Here is a 24,181-nt window from a genome sequence, read left to right as displayed (position 1 = left end):
TTCTGAGAGTTGAGCTCACCCTCAGTCCCTCACAGATCCACACTGCCTGCAGAGTGAGTTTCACACGTCTTCACCAGAGACGATTACAAGAGGCTTCTGAGTACAAGTTAACAATGAAGACCTGGATGGTATCTCCAGGTGCAGTAGAGTGGTAATCTTGGAACCTCCTGACTCAGGGTACTGCTACCTTCTCACTGCCATAGGAATGCAGCTAGTTGACAGCTGACTTCAAGACATGCTTCCCTGTGAGAGCTGAGGACAGGGCAGAACCCTCCCGCATCCTGCCTGACTGTAGGAGTAGCTGCTAACATCCTAATGTTAGTGGCTGGGAGAGGTTGCGGGAAAAGCATGTGTGAGCACTGGGCCTGAACTCCCGTGTATCTGAGTTGAATACAGCGATTTCCAATGGCCTTCTTCAATCACAGTGTAGCTAGGTTCCAACTCCCATGTCCGAGTGGGTAGCAGACGTCTGCCTCCCATGCATACACACTTCTGTGAGTTGAGCTTATGGCCTGTACCTCCACATCCAGCCTGCTGGTACCCTTGGCTTCTAAAAGGCCTAGGCTCGCTGTTTGACGGAAGTGCAGGGAGACGTAATTGGAATATCCCGGCACACAAGACGAGTGCCTCCAAGCTCAATTCACGATTTCCCAGTAATTCTTGTGGTAGACAGGTGCTACATACTAAGTCCCATATGTGAGAAGGTAGCTGAACGCCTTGTCCAAAAGCATCTTACTTCTGAGAGTTGAGCTCACCCTCAGTCCCTCACAGTTCCACTCTGCCTGCAGAGTGAGTTTCGCAGGTCTTCAGCAGAGACGTTTGCCAGAGGCTTCTGAGACGCAGGGTAACAATGCAGACCTGGAGGGTATCCCCAGGTGCAGTAGCCTGGTAATCTGGGAACCTCCTGACTCAGAATACTGTTACCTTCTCACTGCCATAGGAATGCAGCTAGTTGACAGCTGGCTTCAAGACATGCTTCCCTGTGAGAGCTGAGGACAGGGCAGAACCCTCCCGCATCCTGCCTGACTGTAGGAGTAGCTGCTAACATCCTAATGTTGGGGGCTGGGAGAGTTTGCGGGAAAAGCATGTGTGAGCACTGGGCCTGAACTCCCGTGTATCTGAGTTGAATACAGCGATTTACAACGGCTTTCCTCAACCAGAGTGTAGCTAGGTTCCAAATCCCTTGTACGAGCGGGTAGCAGACATCTGCCTCCCATTCATACACACTTCTGAGAGTTGAGCTTATGGCCTGTACCTCCACATCCAGCCTGCTGGTACCCTTGGCTTCTAAAAGGCCTAGGCTCGCTGTTTGACGGAAGTGCTGGGAGAGGTAATTGGAATCTCCCGGCACACAAGACGAGTGCCTCCAAGCTCAATTGAGGATTTCCCAGTAATTCTTGTGGTAGACAGGTGCTACATACTAAGTTCCATACGTGAGAAGGTAGCTGAACGCCTTGTCCAAAAGCATCTTACTTCTGAGAGTTGAGCTCAGCCTCAGTCCCTCACAGTTCCACACTGCCTGCAGATTGAGTTTCACACGTCTTCACCAGACACGATTGCCAGAGGATTCTGAGTACAAGTTACCAATGCAGACCAGGAGGGTATCCCCAGGTGCAGTAGATTGGTAATCTTGGAACCTCCTGACTCAGAGTACTGCCACCTTCTCACTGCCATAGGAATGCAGCTAGTTGACAGCTGGCTTCAAGGCATGCTTCCCTGTGAGTGCAGAGGACAGGGCAGAACCCTCCCGCATCCTTCCTGACTGTAGGAGTAGCCGTTAACATCCTTATGTTAGTGGCTGGGAGAGGTTGCGGGAAAAGCATGTCTGAGCACTGGGCCTGAACTCCCGTGTATCTGAGGTGAATACAGCGATTTCCAATGGCCTTCTTCAATCACAGTGTAGCTAGGTTCCAACTCCCATGTCCGAGTGGGTAGCAGACATCTGCCTCCCATGCATACACACTTCTGAGAGTTGAGCTTATGGCCTGTACCTCCACATCCAGCCTGCTGGTACCCTTGGCTTCTAAAAGGCCTAGGCTCGCTGTTTGACGGAAGTGCTGGGAGAGGTAAATGGAATCACCCGGCACACAAGACTAGTGCCTCCAAGCTCCGTCCAGGGATTTCCCAGTAATTCTTGTGGTAGACAGGTGCTACATACTAAGTTCCATATGTGAGAAGGTAGCTGAACGCCGTGTCCAAAAGCATCTTACTTCTGAGAGTTGAGCTCACCCTCAGTCCCTCACAGTTCCACACTGCCTGCAGAGTGAGTTTCGCTGGTCTTCAGCAGAGACGTTTGCCAGAGGCTTCTGAGACGCAGGGTAACAATGCAGACCTGGAGGGTATCCCCAGGTGCAGTAGACTTGTAATCTGGGAACCTCCTGACTCAGAATACTGCTACCTTCTCACTGCCATAGGAATGCAGCTAGTTGACAGCTGGCTTCAAGACATGCTTCCCTGTGAGAGCTGAGGACAGGGCAGAACCCTCCCGCATCCTGCCTGACTGTAGGAGTAGCTGCTAACATCCTAATGTTAGTGGCTGGGAGAGGTTGCGGGAAAAGCATGTGTGAGCACTGGGCCTGAACTCCCGTGTATCTGAGTTAAATACAGCGATTTCCAACGGCTTTCCTCAACCAGAGTGTAGCTAGTTTCCAAATCCCATGTACGAGCGGGTAGCAGACATCTGCCTCCCATGCATACACACTGCTGAGAGTTGAGCTTATGGCCTGTACCTCCACATCCAGCCTGCTGGTACCCTTGGCTTCTAAAAGGCCTAGGCTCGCTGTTTCACGGAAATGCTGGGAGAGGTAATTGGAATCACCCGGCACACAAGACTAGTGCCTCCAAGCTCAGTCCAGCGATTTCCCAGTAATTCTTGTGGTAGACAGGTGCTACATACTAAGTTCCATATGTGAGAGGGTAGCTGAACGCCTTGTCCAAAAGCATCTTACTTCTGAGAGTTGAGCTCAGCCTCAGTCCCTCACAGTTCCACACTGCCTGCAGAGTGAGTTTCACACGTCTTCACCAGAGACGATTACCAGAGTCTTCTGAGACGCAGGGTAACAATGCAGACCTGGAGGGTATCTCCAGGTGCAGTAGACTGGTAATCTTGGAACCTCCTGACTCAGAGTACTGCTACATTCTCACTGCCATAGGAATGCAGCTAGTTGACAGCTGACTTCAAGACATGCTTCCCTGTGAGAGCTGAGGACAGGGCAGAACCCTCCCGCATCCTGCCTGACTGTAGGAGTAGCTGCTAACATCCTAATGTTAGTGGCTGGGAGAGGTTGCGGGAAAAGCATGTGTGAGCACTGGGCCTGAACTCCCGTGTATCTGAGTTGAATACAGCGATTTCCAACGGCTTTCCTCAACCAGAGTGTAGCTAGGTTCCAAATCCCATGTACGAGCGGGTAGCAGACATCTGCCTCCCATGCATACACACTTCTGAGAGTTGAGCTTATGGCATGTACCTCCACATCCAGCCTGCAGGTACCCTTGGCTTCTAAAAGGCCTAGGCTCGCTGTTTGACGGAAGTGTTGGGAGAGGTAATTGGAATCACCCGGCACACAAGACTAGTGCCTCCAAGCTCAATTCACGATTTCCCAGTAATTCTTGTGGTAGACAGGTGCTACATACTAAGTTCCATACGTGAGAAGGTAGCTGAACGCCTTGACCAAAAGCATCTTACTTCTGAGGGTTGAGCTCAGCCTCAGTCCCTCACAGTTCCACACTGCCTGCAGAGTGAGTTTCGCAGGTCTTCAGCAGAGACGTTTGCCAGAGGCTTCTGAGACGCAGGGTAACAATGCAGACTTGGAGGGTATCCCCAGGTGCAGTAGACTGGTAATCTTGGAACCTCCTGACTCAGAATACTGCTACCTTCTCACTGCCATAGGAGTGCAGCTAGTTGACAGCTGGCTTCAAGACATGCTTCCCTGTGAGAGCTGAGGACAGGGCAGAACCCTCCCGCATCCTGCCTGACTGTAGGAGTAGCTGCTAACATCCTAATGTTAGTGGATGGGAGAGGTTGCGGCAAAAGCATGTGTGAGCACTGGGCCTGAACTCCCGTGTATCTGAGTTGAATACTGCGATTTCCAACAGCTTTCCTCAACCAGAGTGTAGCGAGGTTCCAAATCCCATGTACGAGCGGGTAGCAGACATCTGCCTCCCATGTATACACACTTCGGAGAGTTGAGCTTATGGCCTGTACCTCCACAGCCAGGCGGCTGGTACCCTTGGCTTCTAAAAGGCCTAGGCTCGCTGTTTGACGGAAGTGCTGGGAGAGGTAATTGGAATCTCCCGGCACACAACGAGTGCCTCCAAGCTCAATTCACTATTTCCCAATAATTCTTGTGGTAGACAGGTGCTACATACTAAGTTCCATACGTGAGAGGGTAGCTGAACGCCTTGTCCAAAAGCATCTTACTTCTGAGAGTTGAGCTCAGCCTCAGTCCCTCACAGTTCCACACTGCCTGCAGAGTGAGTTTCGCAGGTCTTCAACAGAGACGTTTGCCAGAGGCTTCCGAGACTCAGGGTAACAATGCAGACTTGGAGGGTATCCCCAGGTGCAGTAGAGTGGTAATCTTGGAACCTCCTGACTCAGAATACTGCTACCTTCTCACTGCCATAGGAATGCAGCTAGTTGACAGCTGGCTTCAAGACATGCTTCCCTGTGAGAGCTGAGGACAGGGCAGAACCCTCCCGCATCCTGCCTGACTGTAGGAGTAGCTGCTAACATCCTAATATTAGTGGCTGGGAGAGGTTGCGGGAAAAGCGTGTGTGAGCACTGGGCCTGAACTCCCGTGTATCTGAGTTGAATACAGCGATTTCCAACGGCTTTCCTCAACCAGAGTGTAGTTAGGTTCCAAATCCCATGTACGAGCGGGTAGCAGACATCTGCCTCCCATGCATACACACTTCTGAGAGTTGAGCTTATGGCCTGTACCTCCACATCCAGCCTGCTGGTACACTTGGCCTCTAAAAGGCCTAGGCTCGCTGTTTGACGGAAGTGTTGGGAGAGGTAATTGGAATCACCCGGCACACAAGACTAGTGCCTCCAAGCTCAATTCATGATTTCCCAGTAATTCTTGTGGTAGACAGGTGCTACATACTAAGTTCCATATGTGAGAAGGTAGCTGAATGCCTTGTCCAAAAGAATCTTACTTCTGAGAGTTGAGCTCAGCCTCAGTCCCTCACAGTTCCACACTGCCTGCAGATTGAGTTTCACACGTCTTCACCAGAGAGGATTGCCAGAGGCTTCTAAGTACAAGTTAACAATGCAGACCTGGAGGGTATCTCCAGGTGCAGTAGAGTGGTAATCTTGGAACCTCCTGACTCAGAGTACTGCTACCTTCTCACTGCCATAGGAATGCAGCCAGTTGACAGCTGGCTTCAATACATGCTTCCCTGTGAGAGGTGAGGACAGGGCAGAACCCTCCCGCATCCTGCCTGACTGTAGGAGTAGTTGCTAACATCCTTATGTTAGTGGCTGGGAGAGGTTGCGGGAAAAGCATGTGTGAGCACTGGGCCTGAACTCCCGTGTCTCTGAGTTGAATACAGCGATTTCCAATAGCCTTCTTCAATCACAGTGTAGCTAGGTTTCAACTCCCATATCTGAGTGGGTAGCAGACATCTGCCTCCCATGCATACACACTTCTGAGAGTTGAGCTTATGGCCTGTACCTCCACAGCCAGCCTGCTGGTACCCTTGGCTTCTAAAAGGCCTAGGCTCGCTGTTTGACGGAAGTGTTGGGAGAGGTAATTGGAATCATCCGGCACACAAGACTAGTGCCTCCAAGCTCAGTCCAGCGACTTCCTAGTAATTCCTGTGGTAGACTGGTTCTACATACTAAGTTCCATACGTGAGAGGGTAGCTGAACGCCTTGTCCAAAAGCATCTTACTTCTGAGAGTCGAGCTCAGCCTCAGTCCCTCACAGTTCCTCACTGCCTGCAGAGTGAGTTTCGCAGGTCTTCAGCAGAGACGTTTACCAAATGCTTCTGAGACGCAGGGTATCAATGCAGAACTGGAGGGTATCCCCAGGTGCAGTAGACAGGTAATCATGGAACCTCCTGACTCAGAATACTGCTACCTTCTCACTGCCATAGGAATGCAGCTAGTTGACAGCTGGCTTCAAGACATGCTTCCCTGTGAGAGCTGAGGACAGGGCAGAACCCTCCCGCATCCTGCCTGACTGTAGGAGTAGCTGCTAACATCCTAATGTTAGTGGCTGGGAGAGGTTGCGGGAAAAGCATGTGTGAGCACTGGGCCTCAACTCCCGTGTATCTGAGTTGAATACAGCGATTTCCAACGGCTTTCCTCAACCAGAGTGTAGCTAGGTTCCAAATCCCATGTACGAGCGGGTAGCAGACATCTGTCTCCCATGCATACACACTTCTGAGAGTTGAGCTTATGGCCTGTACCTCCACATCCAGCCTCCTGGTACCCTTGGCTTCTAAAAGGCCTAGGCTCGCTCTTTGACAGAAGTGTTGGGAGAGGAAATTGGAATCACCCGGCACACAAGACTAGTGCCTCCAAGCTCAGTCCAGCGATTTCCTAGTAATTCCTGTGGTAGACTGGTGCTACATACTAAGTTCCATACGTGAGAGGGTAGCTGAACGCCTTGTCCAAAAGCATCTTACTTCTGAGACTTGAGCTCACCCTCAGTCCCTCACAGTTCCACACTGCCTGCAGAGTGAGTTTCGCAGGTCTTCAGCAGAGACGTTTGCCAGAGGCTTCTGAGACGCAGGGTAAAAAGTAGACCTGGAGGGTATCCCCAGGTGCAGTAGACTCGTAAGCTTGGAACCTCCTGACTCAGAATACTGCTACCTTCTCACTGCCATAGGGATGCAGCTAGTTGACAGCTGGCTTCAAGACATGCTTCCCTGTGAGAGCGGAGGACAGGGCAGAACCCTCCCGCATCCTGCCTGACTGTAGGAGTAGCTGCTAATATCCTAATGTTTGTGGCTGGGAGAGGTTGCGGGAAAAGCATGTGTGAGCACTGGGCCTGAACTCCCGTGTATCTGAGTTGAATACAGCGATTTCCAACGGCTTTCCTCAACCAGAGTGTAGCTAGGTTCCAAATCCCATGTACGAGCGGGTAGCAGACATGAGCCTCCCATGCATACACACTTCTGAGAGTTAAGCTTATGGCCTGTACCTCCACATCCAGCCTGCTGGTACCCTTGGCTTCTAAAAGGCCTAGGCTCGCTGTTTGACGGAAGTGCTGGGAGAGGTAATTGGAATCTCCCGGCACACAAGACGTGTGCCTGCAAGCTCAATTCACGATTTCCCAGTAATTCTTGTGGTAGACAGGTGCTACATACTAAGTTCCATATGTGAGAAGGTAGCTGAACGCCTTTTCCAAAAGCATCTTACTTCTGAGAGTTGAGGTCAGCCTCAGTTCCTCACAGTTCCACACTGCCTGCAGAGTGAGTTCCACACGTCTTCACCAGAGACGATTGCCAGAGGCTTCTTAGTACAAGTTAACAATGCAGACCTGGAGGGTATCTCCAGGTGCAGTAGAGTGGTAATCTTGGAACCTCCTGACTCAGAGTACTACTACCTTCTCACTGCCATAGGAATGCAGCTAGTTGACAGATGGCTTCAAGACATGCTTCCCTGTGAGAGCTGAGGACAGGGCAGAACCCTCCCGCATCCTGCCTGACTGTAGGAGTAGCTGTTAACATCCTTATGTTAGTGGCTGGGAGAGGTTGCGGGAAAAGCATGTTTGAGCACTGGGCCTGGACTACCGTGTATCTGAGTTGAATACAGCGATTTCCAATGGCCTTCTTCAATCACAGTGTAGCTAGGTTCCAACTCCCATGTCCGAGGGGGTAGCAGACATCTGCCTCCCATGCATACACACTTCTGAGAGTTGAGCTTATGGCCTGTACCTCCACAGCCAGCGTGCTGGTACCCTTGGCTTCTAAAAGGCCTAGGCTCGCTGTTTGACGGAAGTGTTGGGAGAGGTAATTGGAATCACCGAGCACACAAGACTAGTGCCTCCAAGCTCAGTCCAGCGATTTCCTAGTAATTCCTGTGGTAGACTGGTGCTACATACTAAGTTTCATACGTGAGAGGGTAGCTGTACGCCTTGTCCAAAAGCATCTTACTTCTGACAGTTGAGGTCACCCTCAGTCCCTCACAGTTCCACACTGCCTGCAGAGTGAGTTTCACACGTCTTCACCAGATACGATTACCAGATGCTTCTGAGACGCAGGGTGACAATGCAGACCTGGAGGGTATCTCCAGGTGCAGTAGAGTGGTAATCTTGGAACCTCCTGAGTCAGAGTACTGCTACCTTCTCACTGCCTTAGGAATGCAGCTAGTTGACAGCTGACTTCAAGACATGCTTCCCTTGAGAACTGAGGACAGGGCAGAACCCTCCCGCATCCTGCCTGACTGTAGGAGTAGCTGCTAACATCCTAATGTTAATGGCTGGGAGAGGTTGCGGGAAAAGCATGTGTGAGCACTGGGCCTGAACTCCCGTGTATCTGAGTTGAATACAGCGATTTCCAATGGCCTTCTTCAATCACAGTGTAGCTACGTTCCAAATCCCATGTCCGAGTGGGTAGCAGACATCTGCCTCCCATGCATACACACTTCTGAGAGTTGAGCTTATGGCCTGTACCTCCACATCCAGCCTGCTGGTACCCTTGGCTACTAAAAGGCCTAGGCTGGCTGTTTGAGGGAAGTGCTGGGAGATGTAATTGGAATATCTCGGCACACAAGACGAGTGCCTCCAAGCTCAGTCCAGCGATTTCCCAGTAATTCTTGAGGTAGACTGGTGCTACATACTAAGTTCCATATGTGAGAAGGTAGCTGAACGCCTTGTCCAAAAGCATCTTACTTCTGAGAGTTGAGCTCAGCCTCAGTCCCTCACAGTTCCACACTGCCTGCAGAGTGAGTTTCGCAGGTCTTCAGCAGAGACGTTTGCCAGAGGCTTCTGAGACGCAGGGTAACAATGCAGACCTGGAGGGGATACCCAGGTGCAGTAGACTGGTAATCTTGGAACCTCCTTACTCAGAATACTGCTACCTTCTCACTGCCATAGGAATGCAGCTAGTTGACAGCTGGCTTCAAGACATGCTTCCCTGTGAGAGCTGAGGACAGGGCAGAACCCTCCCGCATCCTGCCTGACTGTAGGAGTAGCTGCTAACATCCTAATGTTAGTGGCTGGGAGAGGTTGCGGGAAAAGCATGTGTGAGCACTGGGCCTGAACTCCCGTGTATCTGAGTTGAATACATCGATTTCCAATGGCCTTCTTCAATCACAGTGTAGCTAGGTTCCAACTCCCATGTCCGAGTGGGTAGCAGACATCTGCCTCCCATGCATACACACTTCTGAGAGTTGAGCTTATGGCCTGTACCTCCACATCCAGCCTGCTGTTACCCTTGGCTTCTAAAAGGCCTAGGCTCGCTGTTTGACGGAAGTGCTGGGAGAGGTAATTGGAATCTCCCGGCACACAAGACGAGTGCCTCCAAGCTCAATTCACGATTTCCCAGTAATTCTTGTGGTAGACAGGTGCTACATACTAAGTTCCACATGTGAGAAGGTAGCTGAACGCCTTGTCCAAAAGCATCTTACTTCTGAGAGTTGAGCTCAGCCTCAGTCCCTCACAGTTCCACACTGCCTGTAGAGTGAGTTCCACACGTCTTCACCAGAGACGATTGCCAGAGGTTTCTGAGTACAAGTTAACAATGCAGACCTGGAGGGTATCTCCAGGGGCAGTAGAGTGGTAATCTTGGAACCTCATGACTCAGAGTACTGCTACCTTCTCACTGCCATAGGAATGCAGCCAGTTGACAGCTGGCTTCAAGACATGCTTCCCTGTGAGAGCTGAGGACAGGGCAGAACCCTCCCGCATCCTGCCTGACTGTAGGAGTAGCTGCTAACATCCTAATGTTAGTGGCTGGGAGAGGTTGCGGGAAAAGCATGTGTGAGCACTGGGCCTGAACTCCCGTGTATCTGAGTTGAATACAGCGATTTCCAACGTCTTTCCTCAACCAGAGGGTAGCTAGGTTCCAAATCCCATGTACGATCGGGTAGCAGACATCAGCCTCCCATGCATACACACTTCTGAGAGTTGAGCTTATGGCCTGTACCTCCACATCCAGCCTGCTGGTACCCTTGGCTTCTAAAAGGCCTAGGCTCGCTGTTTGACGGAAGTGTTGGGAGAGGTAATTGGAATCACCCGGCACACAAGACTAGTGCCTCCAAGCTCAGTTCACGATTTCCCAGTAATTCTTGTGGTAGACAGTTGCTGCATACTAAGTTCCATACGTGAGAGGGTAGCTGAACGCCTTCTCCAAAAGCATCTTACTTCTGAGAGTTGAGCTCAGCCTCAGTCCCTCACAGTTCCACACTGCCTATAGAGTGAGTTTCGCAGGTCTTCAGCAGAGACGATTGCCAGAGGCTTCTGAGCACAAGTTAACAATGCAAACCTGGAGGGTATCTCCAGGTGCAGTAGAGTGGTAATCTTGGAACCTCCTGACTCAGAATACTGCTACCTTCTCACTGCCATAGGAATGCAGCTAGTTGACAGCTGGCTTCAAGACATGCTTCCCTGTGAGAGATGAGGACAGGGCAGAACCCTCCCACACCCTGCCTGACTGTAGGAGTAGCTGCTAAGATCCTAATGTTAGTGGCTCGGAGAGGTTGCGGGAAAAGCATGTGTGAGCACTGGGCCTGAACTCCCGTGTATCTGAGTTGAATACAGAGATTTCCAACGGCTTTCCTCAACCAGAGTGTAGCTAGGTTCCAAATCCCATACGAGCGGGTAGCAGACATCTGCCTCCCATGCATACACACTTCTGAGAGTTGAGTTTATGGCCTGTACCTCCACATCCAGCCTGCTGGTAACCTTGGCTTCTAAAAGGCCTCGGCTCGCTGTTTGACGGAAGTGTTGGGAGAGGTAATTGGAATCATCCGGCACACAAGACTAGTGCCTCCAAGTTTAATTCACGATTTCCCAGTAATTCTTGTGGTAGACAGGTGCTACATACTAAGTTCCATACGTGAGAAGGTAGCTGAACGCCTTGTCCAAAAGCATCTTACTTCTGAGACTTGAGATCACCCTCAGTCCCTCACAGTTCCACACTCCCTGCAGAGTGTGTTTCACACGTCTTCACCAGAGACGATAGCCAGAGGCTTCTGAGTACAAGTTAACAATGCAGACCTGGAGGGTATCTCCATGTGCAGTAGAGTGGTAATCTTGGAACCTCCTGACTCAGAGTACTGCTACCTTCTCACTGCCATAGGAATGCAGCTAGTTGACAGCTGGCGTCAAGACATGCTTCCCTGTGAGGCCTGAGGACAGGGCAGAACCCTCCCGCATCCTGCCTGACTGTAGGAATAGCTGCTAACATCCTTATGTTAGTGGCTGGGAGAGGTTGCGGGAAAAGCATGTGTGAGCACTGGGTCTGACTCCCGTGTATCTGAGTTGAATACAGCGATTTCAATGGCCTTCTTCAATCACAGTGTAGCTAGGTTCCAACTCCCATGTCCGAGTGGGTAGCAGACATCTGCCTCCCATGCATACACACTTCTGAGAGTTGAGCTTATGGCCTGTACCTCCACAGCCAGACTGCTGGTACCCTTGGCTTCTAAAAGGCCTAGGCTCGCTGTTTGACGGAAGTGTTGGGAGAGGTAATTGGAATCACCCGGAACACAAGACTTGTGCCTCCAAGCTCAGTCCAGCGATTTCCTAGTAATTCCTGTGGTAGACTGGTGCTACATACTAAGTTCCATACGTGATAGGGTAGCTGAACGCCTTGTCCAATTGCATCTTACTTCTGAGAGATGAGCTCACCCTCAGTCCCTCACAGTTCCACACTGCCTGCAGAGTGAGTTTCATACGTCTTCACCAGAGACGATTACCAGAGGCTTCTGAGTACAAGTTAACAATGCAGACCTGGAGGGTATTTCCAGGTGCAGTAGAGTGGTAATCTTGGAACCTCCTGACTCAGAGTACTGCTACCTTTTCACTGCCATAGAAATACAGCAAGTTGACAGCTGGCTTCAAGACATGCTTCCCTGTGAGCTGAGGACAGGGCAGAACCGTCCCGCATCCTCCTGACTGTAGGAGTAGCTGCTAACATCCTAATGTTATTGGCTGGGAGAGGATGCTGGAAAAGCGTGTGTGAGCACTGGGCCTGAACTCCCGTGTATCTGAGTTGAATACAGCGATTTCCAACGGCTTTCCTCAACCAGAGTGTAGCTAGGTTCCAAATCCCATGTACGAGCGGGTAGCAGACATCTGCCTCCCATGCATACACACTTCTGAGAGTTGAGCTTATGGCCTGTACCTCCACATCCAGCCTGCTGGTACCCTTGGCTTCTAAAAGGCCTAGGCTCGCTGTTTGACGGAAGTGCTGGGAGAGGTAATTGGAATCTCCCGGCACACAAGACGAGTGACTCCAAGCTCAATTCATGATTTCCCAGTAATTCTTGTGGTAGACAGGTGCTACATACTAACTTCCATACGTGAGAAGGTAGCTGAACGCCTTGTCCAAAAGCATCTTACTTCTGAGAGTTGAGCTCAGCCTCAGTCCCTCACAGTTCCACACTGCCTGCAGAGTGAGTTTCGCATTTCTTCAGCAGAGACGTTTGCCAGAGGCTTCTGAGACGCAGCGTAACAATGCAAACCTGGAGGGTATTCCCAGGTGCAGTAGACTGGTAATCTTGGAACCTCCGGACTCAGAATACTGCTAGGTTCTGACTGCCATAGGAATGCAGGTAGTTGACAGCTGGCTTCAAGACATGCTTCCCTGTGAGAGCTGAGGACAGGGCAGAACCCTCCCGCATCCTGCCTGAATGTAGGAGTAGCTGCTAACATCCTAATGTTAGTGGTTGGGAGAGGTGGCGGGAAAAGCATGTGTGAGCACTGGGCCTGAACTCCCGTGTATCTGAGTTGAATACAGCGATTTCCAACGTCTTTCCTCAACCAGAGTGTAGCTATGTTCGAAAACCCATGTACGAGCGGGTAGCAGACATCTGCCTCCCATGCATACACACTTCTGAGAGTTGAGCTTATGGCCTGTACCTCCACATCCAGCCTGCTGGTACCCTTGGCTTCTAAAAGGCCTAGGCTCGCTGTTTGACTGAAGTGCTGGGCGACGTAATTGGAATCACCCGGCCCACAAGACTAGTGCCTCCAAGCTCAGTCCAGAGATTTCCCAGGAATTCTTGTGGTAGACAGGTGCTACATACTAAGTTCCATATATGAGAAGGTAGCTGAACGCCTTGTCCAAAAGCATCTTACTTCTGAGAGTTGAGCTCAGCCTCAGTACCTCACAGTTCCACACTGCCTGCAGAGTGAGTTTCACACGTCTTCACCAGAGACGATTACCATAGGCTTCTGAGACGCAGGGTAACAATGCAGACCAGGAGGGTATCTCCAGGTGCAGTAGAGTGGTAATCTTGGAACCTCCTGACTCAGAGTACTGCTACCTTCTCACTGCCTTAGGAATACAGCTAGTTGACAGCTGACTTTAAGTCATGCTTCCATGTGAGAGCTGAGGACAGGGCAGACCGTCCCGCATCCTGCTTGACTGTAGGAGTAGCTGCTATCATCCTAATGTTAGTGGCCGGGAGAGGTTGCGGGAAAAGCATGTGTGAGCACTGGGCCTGAACTCCCATGTATCTGAGTTGAATACAGCGATTTCCAATGGCCTTCTTCAATCACAGTGTAGCTAGGTTCCAACTCCCATGTCCGAGTTGGTAGCAGACATCTGCCTCCCATGCATACACATTTCTCAGAGTTGAGCTTATGGCCTGTACCTCCACATCCAGCCTGCTGGTACCCTTGGCTTCTAAAAGGTCTAGCCTCGCTGTTTGACGGAAGTGTTGGGAGAGGTAATTGGAATCTCCCGGCACACAAGACGAGTGCCTCCAAGCTCAATTCACGATTTCCCAGTAATTCTTGTGGTTGACAGTTGCTACATACTAAGTTCCATATGTGAGAAGGTAGCTGAACGCCTTGACCAAAAGCATCTTACTTCTGAGAGTTGAGCTCAGCCTCAGTCCCTCACAGTTCCACACTGCCTGCAGAGTGAGTTTCGCAGGTCTTCAGCAGAGACGTTTGCCAGAGGCTTCTGAGACGCAGGGTAACAATGCAGACCTGGAGGGTATCCCCAGGTGCAGTAGACTGGTAATCTTGGAACCTCCTGACTCAGAATTCTGCTACCTCCTCACTGCCATAGGAATGCAGCTAGTTGACAGCTGGCTTCAAGACATGCTTCCCTGTGAGAGCTGAGGACAGGGCAGAACCCTCCCGCATCCTGCCTGACTGTAGGAGTAGCTGCTAACATCCTAATGTTAGTGGCTGGGAATTGTTGCGGGAAAAGCATGTGTGAGCACTGGGCATGAACTCCCGTGTATCTGAGTTGAATACAGCGATTTCCAACGGCTTTCCTCAACCAGAGTGTATCAAGTTTCCAAATCCCATGTACGAGCGGGTAGCAGACATCTGCCTCCCATGCATACACACTTCTGAGAGTTTAGTTTATGGCCTGTACCTCCACATCCAGCCTGCTGTTACCCTTGGGTTCTAAAAGGCCTAGGCTCGCTGTTTGACGGAAGTGTTGGGAGAGATAATCGGAATCACCCGGCACACAAGACTCGTGCCTCCAAGCTCAATTCACGATTTTCCAGTAATTCTTGTGGTAGACAGGTGCTACATACTAAATTCCAATCGGGAGAAGGTAGCTGAACGCCTTGACCAAAAGCATCTTACTTCTGAGAGTTGAGCTCAGCCTCAGTCCCTCACAGTTCCACACTGCCTGCAGAGTGAGTTTCGCAGGTCTTCAGCAGAGACGATTGCCAGAGGCTTCTGAGTACAAGTTAACAATGCAGACCTGGAGGGTATCTCCAGGTGCAGTAGAGTGGTAATCTTGGAACCTCCTGACTCAGAATACTGCTACCTTCTCAGTGCCATAGGAATGAAGCTATTTGACAGCTGGCTTCAAGACATGCTTCCCTGTGTGAGCTGAGGACAGGGAAGAACCCTCCCGCTTCCTGCCTGACTGTAGGAGTAGCTGCTAACATCCTAATGTTAGTGGCTGGGAGAGGTTGCGGGAAAAGCATGTTTGAGTACTGGGCCTGAACTCCCGTGTATCTGAGTTGAATATAGCGATTTCCAACGGCTTTCCTCAACCAGAGTGTATCTAGGTTCCAAATCCCATGTACGAGCGGGTAGCAGACATCTGCCTCCCATGCATACACACTTCTGAGAGTTGAGCTTATGGCCTGTACCTCCACATCCAGCCTGCTGGTACCCTTGGCTTAAAAGGCCTAGGCTCGCTGTTTGACGGAAGTGTTGGGAGAGGTAATTGGAATCACCCGGCACACAAGACTAGTGCCTCCAAGCTCAGTCCAGCGATTTCCCAGTAATTCTTGTGGTAGACAGTTGCTACATACTAAGTTCCATACGTGAGAAGGTAGCTGAACGCCATTTCCAAAAGCATCTTCTTCTGAGAGTTGAGCTCAGCCTCAGTCCCTCACAGTTCCACACTGCCTGCAAAGTGAGTTTCGCAGGTCTTCAGCAGAGACGTTTGCCAGAGGCTTCTGAGGCGCAGGGTAACAATGCAGACTTGGAGGGTATCCCCAGGTGTAGTAGACTGGTAATCTTGGAACCTCCTGACTCAGAATACTGCTACCTTCTCACTGCCATAGGAATGCAGCTAGTTGACAGCTGGCTTCAAGACATGCTTCCCTTTGAGAGCTGAGGACAGGGCAGAACCCTCCCGCATCCTGCCTGACTGTAGGAGTAGCTGTTAACATCCTTATGTTAGTGGCTGGGAGAGGTTGCGGGAAAAGCATGTTTGAGCACTGGGCCTGTACTCCCGTGTATCTGAGTTGAATACAGCGATTTCCAATGGCGTTCTTCAATCACAGTGTAGCTATGTTCCAACTCCCATGTCCGAGTGGGTAGCAGACATCTGCCTCCCATGCATACACACTTCTGAGATTTGAGCTTATGACCTGTACCTCCACAGCCAGCGTGCTGGTACCCTTGGCTTCTAAAAGGCCTAGGCTCGCTGTTTGACGGAAGTGTTGGGAGAGGTAATTGGAATCACCCGGCACACAAGACTCGTGCCTCCAAGCTCAATTCACGATTTCCCAGTAATTCTTGTGGTAGACAGGTGCTACATACTAAGTTCCATATGTGAGAAGGTAGCTGAACGCCTTGTCCAAAAGCATCTTACTTCTGAGAGTTGAGCTCAGCCTCAGTCCCTCACAGTTCCACCCTGCCTGCAGAGTGAGTTCCACACGTCTTCACCAGAGACGATTGCCAGAGGCTTCTGAGTACAAGTTAACAATGCAGACCTGGAGGGTATCTCCAGGTGCAGTAGAGTGGTAAACTTGGAACCTCCTGACTCAGAGTACTGCTACCTTCTCACTGCCATAGGAATGCAGCTAGTTTACAGATGGCTTCAAGACATGCTTCCATGTGAGAGCTGAGGACAGGGCAGAACCCTCCCGCATCCTGCCTGACTGTAGGAGTAGCTGCTAACATCCTTATGTTAGTGGCTGGGAGAGGTTGCGGGAAAAGCATGTGTGAGCACTGGGCCTGAACTCCCGTGTATCTGAGTTGAATACAGCGATTTCCAATGGCCTTCTTCAATCACAGTGTAGCTAGGTTCCAACTCCCATGTCCGAGTGGGTAGCAGACATCTGCCTCCCATGCATACACACTTATGAGAGTTGAGCTTATGGCCTCTACCTCCACAGCCAGCCTGCTGGTACCCTTGGATTCTAAAAGGCCTAGGCTCGCTGTTTGACGGAAGTGCTGGGAGAGGTAATTGGAATCTCCCGGAACACAAGACGAGTGCCTCCAAGCTCAATTCACGATTTCCCAGTAATTCTTGTGGTAGACAGGTGCTACATACTAAGTTCCATATGTGAGAAGGTAGCTGAACGCCTTGTCCAAAAGCATCTTACTTCTGGGAGTTGAGCTCAGCCTCGGTCCCTCACAGTTCCACACTGCCTGCAGAATGAGTTCCACACGTATTCACCAGAGACAATTGCCAGAGGCTTCTGAGTACAAGTTAACAATGCAGACCTGGAGAGTATCTCCAGGTGCAGTAGAGTGGTAATCTTGGAACCTCCTGACTCTGAGAACTGCTACCTTCTCACTGCCATAGGAATGCAGCTAGTTGACAGATGGCTTCAAGAAATGCTTCCCTGTGAGAGCTGAGGACAGGGCAGAACCCTCCCGCATCCTGCCTGACTGTAGGAGTAGCTGCTAACATCCTTATGTTAGTGGCTGGGAGAGGTTGCGGGAAAAGCATGTTTGAGCACTGGGCCTGAACTCCCGTGTACCTGAGTTGAATACAGCGATTTCCAATGACCTTCTTCAATCACAGTGTAGCTAGGTTCCAACTCCCATGTCCGAATGGGTAGCAGACATCTGCCTCCCATGCATACACACTTCTGAGAGTTGAGCTTATGGCCTGTACCTCCACAGCCAGCGTGCTGGTACCCTTGGCTTCTAAAAGGCCTAGGCTCGCTGTTTGACGGAAGTGTTGGGAGAGGTAATTGGAATCACCCGGCACACAAGACTAGTGCCTCCAAGCTCAGTCCAGCGATTTCCTAGTAATTCCTGTGATAGACTGGTGCTACATACTAAGTTCCATACGTGACAGGGTAGCTGAACGCCTTGTCCAAAAGCATCTTACTTCTGAGAGTTGAGCTCACCCTCAGTCCCTCACAGTTCCACACTGCCTGCAGAGTGAGTTTCACACGTCTTCACCAGAGACGATTACCAGAGGCATCTGAGACGCAGGGTAACAATGCAGACCTGGAGGGTATCTCCAAGTGCAGTAGAGTGGTAATCTTGGAACCTCCTGACTCAGAGTACTGCTACCTTCTCACTGCCATAGGAATGCAGCTAGTTGACAGCTGACTTCAAGACATGCTTCCCTGTGAGAGCTGAGGACAGGGCAGAACCCTCCCGCATCCTGCCTGACTGTAGGAGTAGCTGCTAACATCCTAATGTTAATGCCTGGGAGAGGCTACGGGAAAAGCATGTGTGAGCACTGGGCCTGAACTCCCGTGTATCTGAGTTGAATACAGCGATTTCCAATGGCCTTCTTCAATCACAGTGTAGCTAGTTTCCAACTCCCATGTCCGAGTGGGTAGCAGACATCTGCCTCCCATGCATACACACTTCTGAGAGTTGAGCTTATGGCCTGTACCTCCACATCCAGCCTGCTACTCCCCTTGGCTTCTAAAAGGCCTAGGCTGGCTGCTTGACGGAAGTGCTGGGAGAGGTAAATGAAATATCCCGGCACACAAGACGAGTGCCTCCAAGCTCAGTCCAGCGATTTCCCAGTAATTCTTGTGGTAGACAGGTGCTACATACTAAGTTCCATATGTGAGAAGGTAGCTGAACGCCTTGTCCAAAAGCGTCTTACTTCTGAGAGTTGAGCAAAGCCTCAGTCCCTCACAGTTCCACACTGCCTGCAGAGTGAGTTTCACACGTCTTCACCAGAGACGATTACCAGAGGCTTCTGAGACGCAGGGTAACAATGCAGACCTGGAGGGTATCTCCAGGTGCAGTAGACTGGTAATCTTGGAACCTCCTGAGTCAGAGTACTGCTACCTTCTCACTGCCATAGGAATGCAGCTAGTTGACAGCTGACTTCAAGACATGCTTCCCTGTGAGAGCTGAGGACAGGGCAGAACCGTCCCGCATCCTGCCTGACTGTAGGAGTAGCTACTAACATCCTAATGTTAGTGGCTGGGAGAGGTTGCGGGAAAAGCATGTGTGAGCACTGGGCCTGAACTCCTGTGTATCTGAGTTGAATACAGCGATTTCCAATGGCCTTCTTCAATCACAGTGTAGCTAGGTTCCAACTCCCATGTCCGAGTGGGTAGCAGATATCTGCCTCCCATGCATACACACTTCTGAGAGTTGAGCTTATGGCCTGTACCTCCACATCCAGCCTGCTGGTACCCTTGGCTTCTAAAAGGCCTAGGCTCGCTGTTTGACGGAAGTGCCTGGAGAGGTAATTGGAATCTCCCGGCACACAAGACGAGTGCCTACAAGCTCAATTCACGATTTCCGAGTAATTCTTGTGGTAGACAGGTGCTACATACTAAGTTCCATATGTGAGAAGGTAGCTGAACGCCTTGACCAAAAGCATCTTACTTCTGAGAGTTGAGCTCAGCCTCAGTCCCTCACAGTTACACACTGCCTGCAGAGTGAGTTTCGCAGGTCTTCAGCAGAGACGATTGCCAGAGGCTTCTGAGTACAAGTTAACAATGCAGACCTTGAGGGTATCTCCAGGTGCAGTAGAGTGGTAATCTTGGAACCTCCTGACTCAGAATACTGCTACCATCTCACTGCCATAGGAATGCAGCTAGTTGACAGCTGACTTCAAGATATGCTTCCCTGTGAGAGCTGAGGAAAGGGCAGAACCCTCCCGCATCCTGCCTGACTGTAGGAGTAGCTGCTAACATCCTAATGTTAATGCCTGGGAGAGGCTGCGGGAAAAGCATGTGTGAGCACTGGGCCTGAACTCCCGTGTATCTGAGTTGAATACAGCGATTTCCAATGGCCTTCTTCAATCACAGTGTAGCTAAGTTCCAACTCCCATGTCCGAGTGGGTAGCAGACATCTGCCTCCCATGCATACACACTTCTGAGAGTTGAGCTTATGGCCTGTACCTCCACATCCAGCCTGCTGGTACCCTTGGCTTCTAAAAGGCCTAGGCTGGCTGTTTGACGGAAGTGCTGGGAGAGGTAATTGAAATATCCCGGCACACAAGACGAGTGCCTCCAAGTTCAGACCAGCGATTTCCCAGTAATTCTTGTGGTAGACAGGTGCTACATACTAAGTTCCATATGTGAGAAGGTAGCTGAACGCCTTGTCCAAAAGCAACTTACTTCTGAGAGTTGAGCTCAGCCTCAGTCCCTCACAGTTCCACACTGCCTGCAGAGTGAGTTTCACACGTCTTCACCAGAGACGATTACCAGAGGCTTCTGAGACGCAGGGTAACAATGCAGACCTGGAGGGTATCTCCAGGTGCAGTAGAGTGGTAATCTTGGAACCTCCTGAGTCAGAGTACTGCTACCTTCTCACTGCCATAGGAATGCAGCTAGTTGACAGCTGGCTTCAAGACATGCTTCCCTGTGAGAGCTGAGGACAGGGCAGTACCCTCCCGTATCCTGCCTGACTGTAGGAGTAGCTGCTAACATCCTAATGTTAGTGGCTGGGAGAGGTTGCGGGAAAAGCATGTGTGAGCACTGGGCCTGAACTCCCGTGTATCTGAGTTGAATACAGCGATTTCCAACGGCTTTCCTCAACCAGAGTGTATCTAGTTTCCAAATCCCATGTACGAGCGGGTAGCAGACATCTGCCTCCCATGCATACACACTTCTGAGAGTTGAGCTTATGGCCTGTACCTCCACATCCAGCCTGCTGTTATCCTTGGCTTCTAAAAGGCCTAGGCTCGCTGTTTGACGGAAGTGTTGGGAGAGGTAATTGGAATCACCCGGCACACAAGACTCGTGCCTCCAAGCTCAATTCACAATTTCCCAGTAATTCTTGTGGTAGACAGGTGCTACATACTAAATACCATACGGGAGAAGGCAGCTGAACGCCTTGACCAAAAGCATCTTACTTCTGAGAGTTGAGCTCAGCCTCAGTCCCTCACAGTTCCACACTGCCTGCAGAGTGAGTTTCGCAGGTCTTCAGCAGAGACGATTGCCAGAGGCTTCTGAGTACAAGTTAACAATGCAGACCTGGAGGGTATCTCCAGTGCAGTAGCGTGGTAATCTTGGAACCTCCTGACTCAGAATACTGCTACCTTCTCACTGCCATAGGAATGCAGCCAGTTGACAGCTGGCTTCAAGACATGCTTCCTTTTGAGAGCTGAGGACAGGGCAGAACCCTCCCGCATCCTGCCTGACTGTAGGAGTAGCTGCTAACATCCTTATGTTAGTGGCTGGGAGAGGTTGCGGGAAAAGCATGTGTGAGCACTGGGCCTGAACTCCCGTGTATCTGAGTTTAATACAGCGATTTCCAACGGCTTACCTCAACCAGAGTGTATCTAGGTTCCAAATAGCATGTACGAGCGGGTAACAGACATCTGCCTCCCATGCATACACACTTCTGAGAGTTGAGCTTATGGCCTGTACCTCCACAGCCAGGCTGCTGGTACCCTTGGCTTCTAAAAGGCCTAGGCTCGCTGTTTGACGGAAGTGTTGGGAGAGGTAATTGGAATCTGCCGGCACACAAGACGAGTGCCTCCAAGCTCAATTCACGATTTCCCAGTAATTCTTGTGGTAGACAGGTGCTACATACTAAGTTCCATATGTGAGAAGGTAGCTGAACGCCTTGACCAAAAGCATCTTACTTCTGAGAGTTGAGCCCAGCCTCAGTCCCTCACAGTTCCACACTGCCTGCAGAGTGAGTTTCGCAGGTCTTCAGCAGACAGGATTGCTAGAGGCTTCTGAGTACAAGTTAAAAATGCAGACCTGGAGGGTATCTCCAGGCGCAGTAGAGTGGTAATCTTGTAACCTCCTGACTCAGAGTACTGCTACCTTCTAACTGCCATAGGAATGCAGCTAGTTGACAGCTGACTTCAAGACATGCTTCCCTGTGAGAGTGAGGACAGGGCAGAACCCTCCCGCATCCTGCCTGACTGTAGGAGTAGCTGCTAACATCCTAATGTTAGTGGCTGGGAGAGGTTGCGGGAAAAGCATGTGTGAGCACTGGGCCTGAACTCCCGTGTATCTGAGTTGAATACAGCGATTTCCAACGGCTTTCCTCAACCAGAGTGTAGCTAGGTTCCAAATCCCATGTCCGAGCGGGTAGCAGACATCTGCCTCCCATGCATACACACTTCGGAGAGTTGAGCTTATGGCCTGTACCTCCACATCCAGCCTGCTGGTACCCTTGGCTTCTAAAAGGCCTAGGCTCGCTGTTTGACGGAAGTGTTGGGAGAGGTAATTGGAATCACCCGGCACACAAGACTAGTGCCTCCAAGCTCAATTCACGATTTCCCAGTAATTCTTGTGGTAGACAGGTGCTACATACTAAATTCCATACGTGAGAAGGTAGCTGAACGCCTTGACCAAAAGCATCTTCCTTCTGAGAGTTGAGCTCAGCCTCAGTCCCTCACAGTTCCACACTGCCTGCAGAGTGAGTTTCGCAGGTCTTCAGCAGAGACGTTTGCCAGAGGCTTCTGAGACGCAGGGTAACAATGCAGACCTGGAGGGTATCCCCAGGTGCAGTAGACTGCTAATCTTGTAACCTCCTGACTCAGAATACTGCTACCTTCTCACTGCCATAGGAATGCAGCTAGTTGACAGCTGGCTTCAAGACATGCTTCCCTGTGAGAGCTGAGGACAGGGCAGAAACCTCCCGCATCCTGCCTGACTGTAGGAGTAGCTGCTAACATCCTAATGTTAGTGGATGGGAGAGGTTGCGGCAAAAGCATGTGTGAGCACTGGGCCTGAACTCCCGTGTATCTGAGTTGAATACTGCGATTTCCAACAGCTTTCCTCAACCAGAGTGTAGCGAGGTTCCAAATCCCATGTACGAGCGGTTAGCAGACATCTGCCTCCCATGTATACACACTTCGGAGGGTTGAGCTTATGCCTGTACCTCCACAGCCAGGCGGCTGGTACCCTTGGCTTCTAAAAGGCCTAGGCTCGCTGTTTGACGGAAGTGCTGGGAGAGGTAATTGGAATCTCCCGGCACACAACGAGTGCCTCCAAGCTCAATTCACTATTTCCCAGTAATTCTTGTGGTAGACAGGTGCTACTTACTAAGTTCCATATGTGAGAAGATAGCTGAACGCCTTGTCCAAAAGCATCTTACTTCTGAGAGTTGAGCTCAGCCTCAGTCCCTCACAGTTCCACACTGCCTGCAGAGTGAGTTCCACACGTCTTCACCAGAGACGATTTCCAGAGTCTTCTGAGTACAAGTTAACAATGCAGAGCTGGAGGGTATCTCCAGGTGCAGTAGACTGGTAATCTTGGAACCTCCTGACTCAGAGTACTGCTACCTTCTCACTGCCACAGGAATGCAGCTAGTTGACAGATGGCTTCAAGACATGCTTCCCTGTGAGAGCTGAGGACAGGGCAGAACCCTCCCGCATCCTGCCTGACTGTAGGAGTAGCTGCTAACATCCTTATGTTAGTGGCTGGGAGAGGTTGCGGGAAAAGCATGTTTGAGCACTGGCCTGAACTCCCATGTATCTGAGTTGAATACAGCGATTTCCAATGGCCTTCTTCAATCACAGTGTAGCTAGGTTCAACTCCCATGTCCGAGTGGGTAGCAGACATCTGCCTCCCATGCATACACACTTCTGAGAGTTGAGCTTATGGCCTGTACCTCCACAGCCAGCGTTCTGGTACCCTTGGCTGATAAAAGGCCTAGGCTCGCTGTTTGACGGAAGTGTTGGGAGAGGTAATTGGAATCACCCGGCACACAACCCCAGTGCCTCCAAGCTCAGTCCAGCGATTTCCTAGTAATTCCTGTGGTACACTGGTGCTACATACTAAGTTCCATACGTGAGAGGGTAGCTGAACGCCTTGACCAAAAGCATCTTACTTCTGAGAGTTGAGCTCACCCTCAGTCCCTCACAGTTCCACAGTGCCTGCAGAGTGAGTTTCACACGTCTTCACCAGAGACGATTACCAGAGGCTTCTTAGACGCAGGGTAACAATGCAGACCTGGAGGGTATCTCCAGGTGCAGTAGGGTGGTAATCTTGGATCCTCCTGACTCAGAATACTGCTACCTTCTCACTGCCATAGGAATGCAGCTGGTTGACAGCTGGCTTCAAGACATGCTTCCCTGTGAGTGCTGAGGACAGGGCAGAACCCTCCCGCATCCTGCCTGACTGTAGGAGTAGCTGCTAACATCCTTATGTTAGTGGCTGGGAGAGGTTGCGGGAAAAGCATGTGTGAGCACTGGGCCTGAACTCCCGTGTATCTGAGTTGAATACAGCGATTTCCAATGGCCTTCTTCAATCACAGTGTAGCTAGGTTCCAACTCCCATGTCCGAGTGGGTAGCAGACATCTGCCTCCCATGCATACACACTTCTGAGAGTTGAGCTTATGGCCAGTACCTCCCCAGCCAGCCTGCTGGTACCCTTGGCTTCTAAAAGGCCTAGGCTCGCTGTTTGACGGAAGTGTTGGGAGAGGTAATTGGAATCACCCGGCACACAAGA

Source organism: Canis aureus, chromosome 7 (assembly GCF_053574225.1).
Source record: "Canis aureus isolate CA01 chromosome 7, VMU_Caureus_v.1.0, whole genome shotgun sequence".
Classification (NCBI taxonomy): Eukaryota; Metazoa; Chordata; class Mammalia; order Carnivora; family Canidae; genus Canis; species Canis aureus.
This window is presented reverse-complemented; position numbering follows the sequence as displayed.